This window comes from Tenrec ecaudatus, chromosome 1, assembly GCF_050624435.1.
Source record: "Tenrec ecaudatus isolate mTenEca1 chromosome 1, mTenEca1.hap1, whole genome shotgun sequence".
In the NCBI taxonomy this organism is placed as follows: Eukaryota; Metazoa; Chordata; class Mammalia; order Afrosoricida; family Tenrecidae; genus Tenrec; species Tenrec ecaudatus.
In genome coordinates, this window is record NC_134530.1 from 79,106,618 (window position 1) to 79,118,014 (window position 11,397).

Consider the following 11,397-nt stretch of genomic DNA (forward strand, 5'->3'; position numbering starts at 1 on the left):
GTATTTGGGGGGAAACAGAATCAACATTGAAAATGCCCATCATATGCTGGAGGGCAGACCTGGCAGCATGAGAAATTCAGAGGAACAATATTGCTTATCTGTAGGGGGGCAGGGGGCCCATTCGTAACGGGAGCACACGGAGCCTTGTCCTGTGGCAGGCCCTTTTGTCACATGCCCCTGGGCTTCAAGAAGTCTGTGAGGAATTGAAATGAGATAATGGAATTTTTCCATGGACTTTTTGCATACCGCTCGTCCACTGCTGCAGATGGCATTGTTTATGTGCGTGACCTCAGGTCAACACACAGCAACTTGATGGAGACTGTAGTATTGCCTCTGAGCGTGCGTGAAGAAAGAGGAACCCAGGATGGGCAAGTGGCTGGCCCATGGTCTCAAAGTGAGCGAGTGGTAGACACAGGGTTCAGAGCTGGGTCTGCTGGGCTCTAAATGCAATCCTTCCGTTGTGCCGTCACCCCTTATTTCCATCCGACTGCACCTGATTCTCTATCACCTGCCCCTTCCCTGCCTTTCTCCCAGAATGCCTTCGATGCTGACCATTCACAGCCTGACCCAGCCAGGCCTTCAAGTCTTATCTCAAGTAGCCCCTGCCCCACGTGGCTTGTTTCTCCTCCCAACCAGTTACCGGGTAACTATAGATGTAATATCATTTGATTTCCCTCTGGGCTCATTTTCAATTTTCTCTGTTCCCATTATCTTCTGCTTTCTCTTGAATTGTGGTTTTTCTGTGTTTTATTTCATTGCTGTTGCTGAGTGGGGGGGGGGGTTGCTGAGTGGGGGGGGTAGTATGATTTCTCTTTATATGAAATCCAAGATAATTTCTAGCAACAGTACCTAGATGAGTAGTTTCTTAGTATTATGGCAGGGGAAGTTGGCAGTGGGGGGACAGTAATGGGGAGCTAATAATAATGGCTACAAGAATGAAGAAAAAGTTCTAAAATTGAGTGTGGTGATGGTTGCATAACTCTTTTAAATATATTTAAACCACTGAATTACATGGTATGTGAATTATAAGCTAATAAAACTGTTTTTAAAAAAACAGATGGGGAGGAGCACCTTGTAAAAGGAGAGAGGAAATGGTTGTCCACCCCAAAGAATGCCATCAAGGCTGCTGAACTGTACTCGTGGACCTTGTTGGGTCGGTGTGCGTTCTCAACAACACCAAAATAAGTTATGACCTTTCTAAAACCACCAAGCACACACATCTGCTGTCTTAACGCCGACCTGCTCGGGCCCTTCATTCCTGCCTGGTGACCCACCGTCCACACTGCGGTCGCGCCAAACAGCCACCCTGCCATCGAGTCACGGCATTTTCAGTTGCCGCGTGTGTGTGTACGTTGGATATTGAACAAGAAGACCGAAGAAGCAAGGGTGCACTTGGATGACGACGCTGGTGAAGGGTGCTGAAAGAACCGGGGACTGACAAAAGAACCAACAGATCTGCCTTGGACTGCTTCCGACAGCCTTTTCCTTTTTTTTAATTATTTTATTAGGGGCTCATACAACTTTTATCACAATCCATACATGCATCAATTGTGTAAAGCACATTTGTACATTCATTGCCCTCAGCATTCTCAAAACATTTGCTCTCCACCTAAGCCTCTGGCATCAGGTCCTCATTTTTCCCCTCCCTCCTTGTTTCCCCCTCCCTCATGAGCCCTTGATAATTTATAAATTATTATTTTGTCATATCTTGTACTGTCTGACATCTCCCTTCACTGACTTTTCTGTTGTCCATCCCACAGGGAGGAGGTTATATGTAGATCCTTGTCATCGGTTCCCCCTTTCCACCCCACCTTCTCTCCACCCTCCCAGTATCTCCGCTCTCACCACTGGTTCTGAAGGGATCATCCACCCTAGATTCCCCGTGTTTCCAGTTACTATCTGTACCGATGTACATGCTCTGGTCTAGCCAGATTTGTAAGGTAGAATTGGGATCATGATAGTGGAGGGGGGAGCATTTAGGAACTGGAGGAAAGTTATCTGTTTCATCGTTGCTACACTGCACCCTGCATGGCTCGTCTCCTCCCCGATGACCTTTTTTCACAGTGGTCTTTATAGTAACTCGTCACATGGCTAAACCTCCAGGGGACCCCTCCGATCACAGCCAAGGGATGTGACCAGCCCTGTGACCAGACGGAGAGCAGTATAACGTCAATCATGACAGACGTTGTTAGGTCAACACGTAGTCTCTTATCATTTAATCTCGTTTTAGACCCATTCTAAAGCTGTTTCAATTTTTTTTAAAGTAAAGGGGCAACTGGGGAGCCCCTCTGACTGCAGACCAGGCATGGGAGCAGCCGTGCCTGTGGCAGACACAGTGGGGTTAAATTTTAGCAGCCTATCATTGACCTTCCTTGTGATTTATTTAAATTTGTTCTCGTTTTTAATTTTCTGCTTCCTTTTTGATTGAGGTTTTCATCTGTTTTCCTTTATTATTCTTGTTCGTTTGGGGTGGTTGTTTGTTTTTAATGTTCTTATGAATATGAAATCCAGGATAGGTAAGTTTATAGAGACAGTAACTGGACTGACGGTCTCTGGTGGGTATTGCAGGGGAGGCTGGGGGGAAATGAGGTGCTAAAACCGATGAGTGCAAGATGGAAGAAAATGTTCTAAAACTGATTATGATGATGCGATTGAACTATCAAATTGAATGGTATGTGATTTATCTGTCAATAAATCTTGGGGGAGGTGGCAGAAGCATGTAGTCCAGCTATTTTCAAGTTGAATTAGAGGGTTGGTGATGTAGACTCTTGCAAGACTCCAGGTGCGACGGCTAGATAGTGGAAGAAGCAAGACTAGAACTTGTTTAATCCAAAATGAAACTTTCTCAGAAAGAGACTGTTGGTAGCCTACTTTGACATTCATGCCTCCCAGCCCTCGGAACAGAGCCCCCAGTATGCTTAGGGGACATAGATGATCTCTGAGACATGGTCACATGCAGCCAGATGTGACCATGTGACTGTTTTAGTTAATGAAATGTAAGCACAATTGTGTGGACTTTCAGGAAGTCTTCCTTCCCACAGTCTTGCTTCTCTTCTTACTTCCCATTGCCTGGAATGCAGATATGATGTGGCGCCACCAGGCAGCGGGAGGGTGAGGCCCACACCTTGGGAAGAGCCAAGTAGAGAGCTAGCCTGGGCCTGAATCCCTGAGAGCCCTAAGGAGTCACCACAGCAGCCCCGAACAGCCTATTTCTGGATCCTGTTATTAGGCCACTCGTGCTTTTGTTTTAAGTTTCTCCCTTACATGTAGCAAACTGAGCAGACCTAGCCCATTCTGCTGTTGTTTTTCTTTTTCTTTCAGACCCTACAACAACCATTCCACCAACAACTCTTGTCAGCTCTTCCTTCCAAACAGACCCGAGATCTGGCTGCCTCTTACCACGTGCCCTGTCGGGAGACTGACCCCAGCTGCCGCCCTCCCTCACCTGCTGGCCAAGTGAACCAAAAGCACCACGGACTGCCAGAAGAGCACACAGATCTGTCTTGGAAGACGTACAGCCAGAATGGCCTTTAGAATCGAGGATGGCGAGACGTTGCCTCACGTACTGTGGACCTGTCATCAGGAGAGAGCAGCCTGGAAAAGGACGTCCTGCTTGGTAAAGTGGAGGGGCAGCAAACACGGGGACCCTTCACACGATGGACTGGCACCGCGCCTGCAACAATGGGCTTAAATGCAGCAACAACTGTGAGGCCTGTGCAGGACCAGGCCGGGTTTCCATCTCATGTCTATAAGGTTGCTCAGAGTTGGAACGGACCCAATGCCACCTAACGACAATGACAAGAACACGAAGCTCCCTGGTGCCATGCATTGTTACGTCCTGTGCCCAGGGCTGTGCCATGCAGACAGTAAACACTCAATAAGCAGTTCCCAATGAGCCAACTGAGAAACTGAATCTAAGCCTGCACCCTCTCGGTCACCTCACCTTGCCTGTCACGAAAATCCAAAGGTAGGTGTACTGTTTCAGCCCTCCAGGATGGCTCTCCCGAGCTCTCCCTGTGAAAATGTGCCAGGCGTTTGTGGGCCACAAAAACAAGCCAGCGTCATCCTGTGAGTGAGCGAAGAGCTAAAAGAGTAATTGGGCATTCCATTCTAATAACAGTAAGAGCCAATAATAACCGCAAACCGTTAAGAGTGCTGAAACAAGAATGACGGGCTAACAGTCCACGGAGCCAGTCGGTGAGAAGCCGAAACCAGACGTCCTCTTGACAGCAGCCCTGCAGCACACAGCCCTTGCTCACCGCTCCCGCGGCCCCTCCACCCACAGGGGCTCAGCCTGGTCACTCAGTGCCTACTGGTGAACAGAGCTGTCCTCTCCTAACCCGCCTGGTGATTCACTTTAAAACCCAAAGAAATACAAAGTCCACTGACACAGATTTACCGTTTACATTCACAAACAGCCCATTTCTTTTCAGATTCAGGATGTGTGCAGTTGGCCTTCTCCACTGAAATACGAAATCTTCCTAGTAAACTTTATTCCCTAACTAGGTCTTAAGCATGGGCCACTTAGGGGGGTACGGGAGGCAGTGGGGAGAACCACGTATTCGTATTGGTTTTCACTTGCAGGAGGGAGCACAGCTGACAGAATGCCACCACTGTTCCCAATACCAAGTCTAGCTTCTTCAAGCAGGTCACCAGCCTGCATTTTGTAAAGGAAACCCCAACAAGCTATCGCTAAGCTTTTGCTGGCGATTGGTGCGCCAGGCTGCTAAAATCGCTCTGCTTTGGGTTAAGACACTCAGCTCTCAAGAAACTCCAGCACCAGCCTTTAAAGATGCCTCTGTCCACATCTGAACCCCATCTCTGCAAGCTGTGTCTCTGGGCAAATCATTTAACGTCTCCGGGCCCCAGGTTCCTCTTATTAAAAAAAAAATTTTTTTAAGGGAAAATCCAACATACTGCCAACCCACCCGCATCTGGTGGGCTCCCATTTGCTGTGATCTTACAGGGTAGGTAGAACTGCCCCATAGGGATGTACCGTTTGATGGACACAGACTGCCCCGGCGCTGTCTCGTGGACCAGCTGGTGCTGCTAGCCCCTTCACCTTGGCCCCGCCTACCTTCCGCTCTTATGAGCCAAATGCCATTTCAAACCAGTATGTGGGTATCAGACAGCACAGGGCCAAACACACAGTAGGTGCTCAATACATCAGGGTGCTAGCGCTGGCCTGCTCACCACAAGGTCAACAGTTCAAACCTACCATCCACCTGCAGGAGAAACATACGGTGAAACTCCCTGCTCCTGTACATAGCTACAGCCTCAGAAACTCCCTCTGCATGTTCATTCTGAGTCCGCAATGACCCGATGGTGGTAGGTTTAGATTTGAGGATTTATGATTACTCCAGAAGCAACTATCTACCGAAGCCTACTCCGCCCATCAGCAGGGTCCAATGGAATAGGTGAAACGTCATTCGTTCTTGTAGAACATTTTGAAAAATGTGACTAAGACGATCTCCCCACCAGTCTTGGGAGTGAAACCTACCCAAGAGGCAGTGTAGCCTGGAGCCAATTTTACCTCTAACAATTTTGAAACAGTGCCCTCTGCTGGCCAGTGGAGGAAAAGCCCACGAGTCCTCCAAACAGCGGTTGGGCGATTGAGCAAGGGTTGAGTCAGCTAGTCTTGGTCCCTGTCCCTGGAACAAAAGCCAGGTGTTGCGTTACAAGGGACAGAACTCGTCCTAAGGGTTACCACAATGTAATTGGGATGTTAACAAAATTAAAGGTTGGCCTTTCCATTTGCTCATCCGCCCAGAAGAGTCTTCTTTTTCAAGCACCGGGCCTCCTATTTCTAAAAATGTCCTAATTGCATGCAAATGTTACAGCCGAAAAACAACACGAGGGGCATTAAAAATCAATCTTCCATGTAAGCCTCAGATTTTCCAGCATGAAGATCCAAACGCAGAAGTGGTGACAAATGTGTAGAAATCCGAGTGAAAAAGTCAGAATGCATCATTAAGAATGTTACAACAAAAGCAGAGAAGGGCTCTCTGGGAACACATGTCTGACTCAGCTGGGGCACACGGCCGACTACAAAGACGGCTTTACAAAGAGCCCGGCAGACCTCGCACAGGCAGGACCCAGAAACCCAACGCTGCTGCAGCAGCTGCGGCCTCGCCTTTCTGAGTGAGAGAGGCCGCCCCTGAGACACTCCCCATCTCTGAAGGTGAGAGATCAAACCCGGGTGGCAAACTGGCAGGCGTGCTGTTCCTGCCTGACTGCATTTTAAACTAAAATTAATTAGTTGCTAACACTTTTTTGAAATGGAGCTGTTACACTGAAAACCTCAGCGTCTCCCTCCTTACAAACAAGTGGGGAGTTTGAGCCAGCCAGGCCAGCACGGGCCCAGCCCCAGCCACGCTGCTGTCCACCGCTGCCAGTCGGCCATGTTGGCTAGCCACTCAGCCACTCTTCCCCTTTGAAGACCTCAACGACAGGCTCAATTCCCTCCTGACAGGTATGAAGGACACGCGAGGTTCTTCAACAGGCACGGGGGAAATACTGAGACATGGCTCTTGACCTCAAGAACTCACAGGCCATTGGACATGAGGGCAAATCAACTCTGCTTTGTAACTTTCTGGCACGGGCTTCGAAAAGTCAAAGTGGTAAAGATTAAGGTGATTAAATCGCATTTCCAGCTTCTGGAGATGATCGCTAGCTCATTCATTTCTAGCCTGTCTCCCTTCTAGTGTATGCATTTAAGGATTTCAATTTCCCTCTGAGCACAGCTTTAGGTAGATAACGCATAAGATTTGACAAATATTTTTATGATCACCTCTTCCTCAATATTTCTCGAATTTCCACTATGATTTCTTCCTTGACCCATAGGTGACTTACAATTGTATTTCTTAATTTCCAAACAAATGAAATATTAAATATTCCAATGATCTTTTTTCCATTTCCACCGTAATTGCCTGGCAATTTTGTTGAGACTTACTTTATGGACCGACACATGGTAAGAGAGTGTATGTTCTTCTGGTGTTAAAGGCAATAATCCCCTGTGTCCTTTGAACCAGGTTTGTTGATTATGTTGTTAAAATAGTCTCTTTTTTAAAACATTCTTAATGCTTTTTGAAAAATAATTTGTTCTGAGTTACTGAGAGAGATGTGTAAAATGCCCTGCTATGGTTGTGAATTTGTCTACCACTCCTGTGGTATGATGAATGGTCACTTTCTGTCATTTTTAACAATGAAGACGCAACAAACAAGGTACACAAATCTTACATGTACAGTTAGGTGAATTTTCTATGTAGGCACTCACATAACTGTCGCCCCAATCAGGACAGAGGACATTTTCAGCCCCCCCTGGGAAGGTCCTTCATGTCCTTTCCAGTCAAGATGCCCCATCCAGCTTGTGTTTGTTCTGATTCTTGTCCCCCTTGTTTTGCACGCTCTTGAAATGCACACAAATGCGATCAGGTATTCCATATTCCTTGGAGTCTGGCTTAGTCCACCTGCTAGTCTATCTCTGCGCTTCACTCATGCTATTACAGACAGTAGCTTCTACGATTGCTGGGCAGTATTGCTTTCTAAAAGGCAGCCTGCTACTCCATGCTCTCTGGCATCTACTGTGGACGGTTGGAGGGCTCTGGTGACATAGAGCTAATGCATGGGACTGCTAACCGCAAGATCTGTGGTTCAAAAGCACCGTGGCTACACGGGAGAAAGATGGGGCTTTCTACTCCCGTAAACAGTTACAGTCTCAGACACTCGCAGGGCCAGTTCTACCCTGCCCTACAGGGTTGCTATCAGTCAGTATCAACTCAATGGCAGTGTTTTGGGGTTTTTTTAATAATCATATATTGATTTATTTATTCTTTCCTGATTTCTTTTTTAAAAATCATTTTATTGGGGCTCATACAACTTTTATCACAATCCATACATACATCAATAGAGTAAAGCATCCTTATACATTCGTTGCCCTCATCATTCTCAAAATTCGCCTTCCGCTTGGGTCCCTGGAATCAGCTCATTTTCATTTTTCCCTCCCCCTTCCTTCCCACTCCCCCTCCCTCATGAACCCTTAATAATTTATAAATTATTATTTTATCTTATCTTACACTGGCCGGCGTCTCCCTTCATCCACTTTCCTGTTGCCCATCCCCCAGAGAGGAGGTTATATGTAGATCCCCGAGATCGGTTCCCCCTTTCTATCCCCCCTTCCCTTCTGGTACCACCACTCTCACCACTGGTCCTGAGGGGTTCATCTGTCCTGGATTCCCTTTGTTTCCAGTTCCCATCGGGACCGCTGTGCATCCTCTGGTCTAACCAGGTTTGCGAGGTAGAATTGGGATCATGATAGTTGGAGGGGAGGAAGCGTTTAAGAACTAGAGGAAGGTTGTGAGTTTCATTATTGCTACACTGAACCCTGAGTGACTCAACTGGACATCCCTTGTTTTTTTGGCTTTATGGTCAGTTGATTGTCCCTAAATGACTTGTTGACCACATACCCTGGTCTCTCTTGAGTTGAGTGTAATCAACACACGTGAGGGCCCTGGTGGCACCCTGGGTGACGTGCTCGGCTGGTTTCCATCCCGCAGCTGCTCCAGGGGAGGGAGAGGGGCTGCTTTTGGAGAGTCACAGCCTCACACCGTGGAGAGCTCTCCTCTGCCCTACAGCGCCACGATGCGCCAGAATCAACTTGGTGGCTTTCTTTTTTCGGTATACAGAAGTCCATGCTTGGCACAAAGGGCATGTGGCTACTGCCTGAGAGGTTGGTGGTTCGCATCCACCCAGAGGCACCTCAGAAGAAAAATCTGGCCATCTGATTTCAAAACGTGGCCATGAACATTAAATAGAGCAGCTTTCTGTGTGCGCAGTTTTCTGTGCAGCCACCAGGAGTTGGAATTGACTCCATCACAACTGGTTTGTTATCTTGGCTTGTTGTTGTTGTTAGGTGCCACTGAGTCAGTTAGGTGCCACTGAGTCATAGCGACCCTGTGCACCCCAGAACAAAACACTGCAGGATCCTGTGCCATCCTCACAATTGTTCCTATGCCTGAGCCTATTGATGCAGCCACGGTGTCAGTCAATGGTCACCCCTCCCCTTTACCAAACACGATGTCCTTCTCCAGGGACGGGTCTCTCCTGACAATATGTCCAAAGTATGTACGACGAAGTCTTGCCATCCTTGCCTCTACGGAGCCCTCTGGCCTGACTTCTTCCAATGCAGGTCGGTTTGTCTTTTTAGCTGTCCGTGGTACTTTCAATATTCTCCAGCGCCACAATTCAAATGCATCTATTCTCCGGTCTTTCTGACTCGATGTCCAACTTTGACAGGCAGATGATGTCAAATAAAGAAGACCCTGCCTTGGGTCAGGTGCACCTCAGTCTTCAAAATAACATCTTGCCGTTCGATACTCTGACGAGGTCTTGAGCAGATTTACCTAATGCAATGTCTTTCATCTTTTGACTTGCTTGCCTGAGGAGATAGATATAATCCAATCATAGACAGCCTTGAACTTCATGATGGATTAAGCAAGATACTTTCAGACAATGAATGCCACACCATTCCTCTTGATTGCGTTATTCCAGAAATAGTTAATCTTATGACTTTCTGAATCAAAACAGCCAATACCAGTCGGTTTCAGCTAGTGCCTGGGATATCCATTTTCATGCATTCCATTTCATTTCTGACCACTTCGTTTTCTTAAAATTCATACTTTGTACATTCTAAGTTCCAATCATTAGAGCATTTTTGCAGCTCTTTCTCTTTACCTGGAATCAAGCCCCTCAGCAAATGAAGATCCCGCAGGCTCCGCTCCCACCGGCTTCACCCAACTCACATCACCATAGTCGACTCCCCTCCAAGAAATCAGCTGTCAGTCACCTTTTGAGTGTCCCTGGACACAAGGGGCCCGACTGCCGGAGTCCCTCCAACAATGTTCTGCTTCATTTGTTTGGTTTACAGATTTTTTTTAAAGTCATTTTATTGGGGGCTCTTACAGCTCTTGTAACAATCTGCACATCAGTTGTATCAAGCACATTTGTACATACGGTGCCATCATCATTTTATAAACATTTACTTTCTATTTGAGCTCTTGGTATCAGCTCTTTATACTTTCCCTCCCCAGCTCTCCCACCCTTGTAACCCCTTGATGAATTATAAATTATTGTTACTTTCATATCTTGCACTAACCCCTTTCCCCACGGTTTCTGTTGTTCATCCCCCTGGGGAGAGGAGTATGTGCTGATCATTGAGACTGGATCCCCCTTCCTCCCCTCTCTCTACCTTTCACCTATCCTCCTCCCATTTCTGTACCTGAGGGGTTTCTCTGTCCTGGATTTCATGTGTTGGGAGCCCTTTCTGTACCTGTGTACATGCTCCAGTCTAGCCCTCAGTGAAAGGCAAGACTGGGGTCATGATAGTGAGGGGTGAGGAAGCCTCAAGGAACCAGAGGAAGATTGTGTTTCATCAATGCTATACCGAGCTCTGGTTGACTTATTCCTTCCTTTTGACTCTTCTGTGAGGTGAGGTCCCATTGCCTACAGATAGGTTTGGGGCTTCTGCTCCAACCCCCCTCATCCTCAACAATGTTTTTTTGTGTGTTTATTTTGGGTCTTCTGATGCATGTTACCCGATCCCATTAACACCGTATGATCACACAGGCTGCTGTGCTTCTTCCATGTGGGCTTGTTGCTTCTCTGCTAGCTTGTTTAACTTCAAGCTTTTAAGAAGATAAGACACTGTATCTTTTGATAGCAGGGCACCATCAGCTTTCTTCACCACATTTGCTTGTGTACTCACTTTGCCTTCAGCAATCATGCAGGGAGGGTAAGGATCAGAATGCCGGGTTGTTAGAACAAAGTGTTCTTGCGTTGAGGTAGGACTTGAGCAGAGGCCCAAAGTCCATCCACTACCTCAGTGTATTGCCATGTAAATACATGTACATACGCCAAGACCTCTAGACTGTCAGTGTTTGAACATGCTGCAAAGCTCTGCATAAGGTTTTCAGCAGCGTCTTCCTCCAAAGTAGGGCATCTAGTCCCTACTCGTTGTCTGTTCTTAGTCTGGAAACCCCACTGAAACCTGATCACTTTGGGTGACCCTGCTGACACCTGAAATGTGACCTAGCTTCCAGCGTCACAGCAACACACAAGCCACCACAGTATGACAAAGTGACAGACATGTGGTGGTGACGCGGCTAAGGGTAAGCATATGCTGAATTTTTGTAGCATTGCCAATCTTCCACACCTGGCAGCAAGGAGTGAGAGTGTCATTTGCTCTAGCCATTCGAATGGGTCTGGAGTGATATTTCATTGTTTCAAATCCCATGTTTCTAATAACTATTGATGCTTCTCTTATTGGCCATGTCAGTCCCTACCCAACTTTCTGAAGTGCTTGCTCACATCCAATGCCCATATTGTGTTAAGTACTTTGAG

General features: G+C 47.1%; 1 long non-coding RNA gene across 1 annotated transcript in view; it reads left to right on the plus strand.

Annotated features, from left to right (window-relative positions):
* LOC142454953 (uncharacterized) overlaps positions 1 to 6,900 on the plus strand; it is a 36,412-nt gene extending 29,512 nt beyond the window's left edge. The window contains exon 3 of the long non-coding RNA XR_012785723.1: positions 3,322 to 6,900. This is a non-coding gene — a long non-coding RNA (uncharacterized LOC142454953). The remainder of the gene's footprint in view (positions 1 to 3,321) is intronic.
* The last annotated feature ends 4,497 nt before the right edge of the window (positions 6,901 to 11,397 follow it).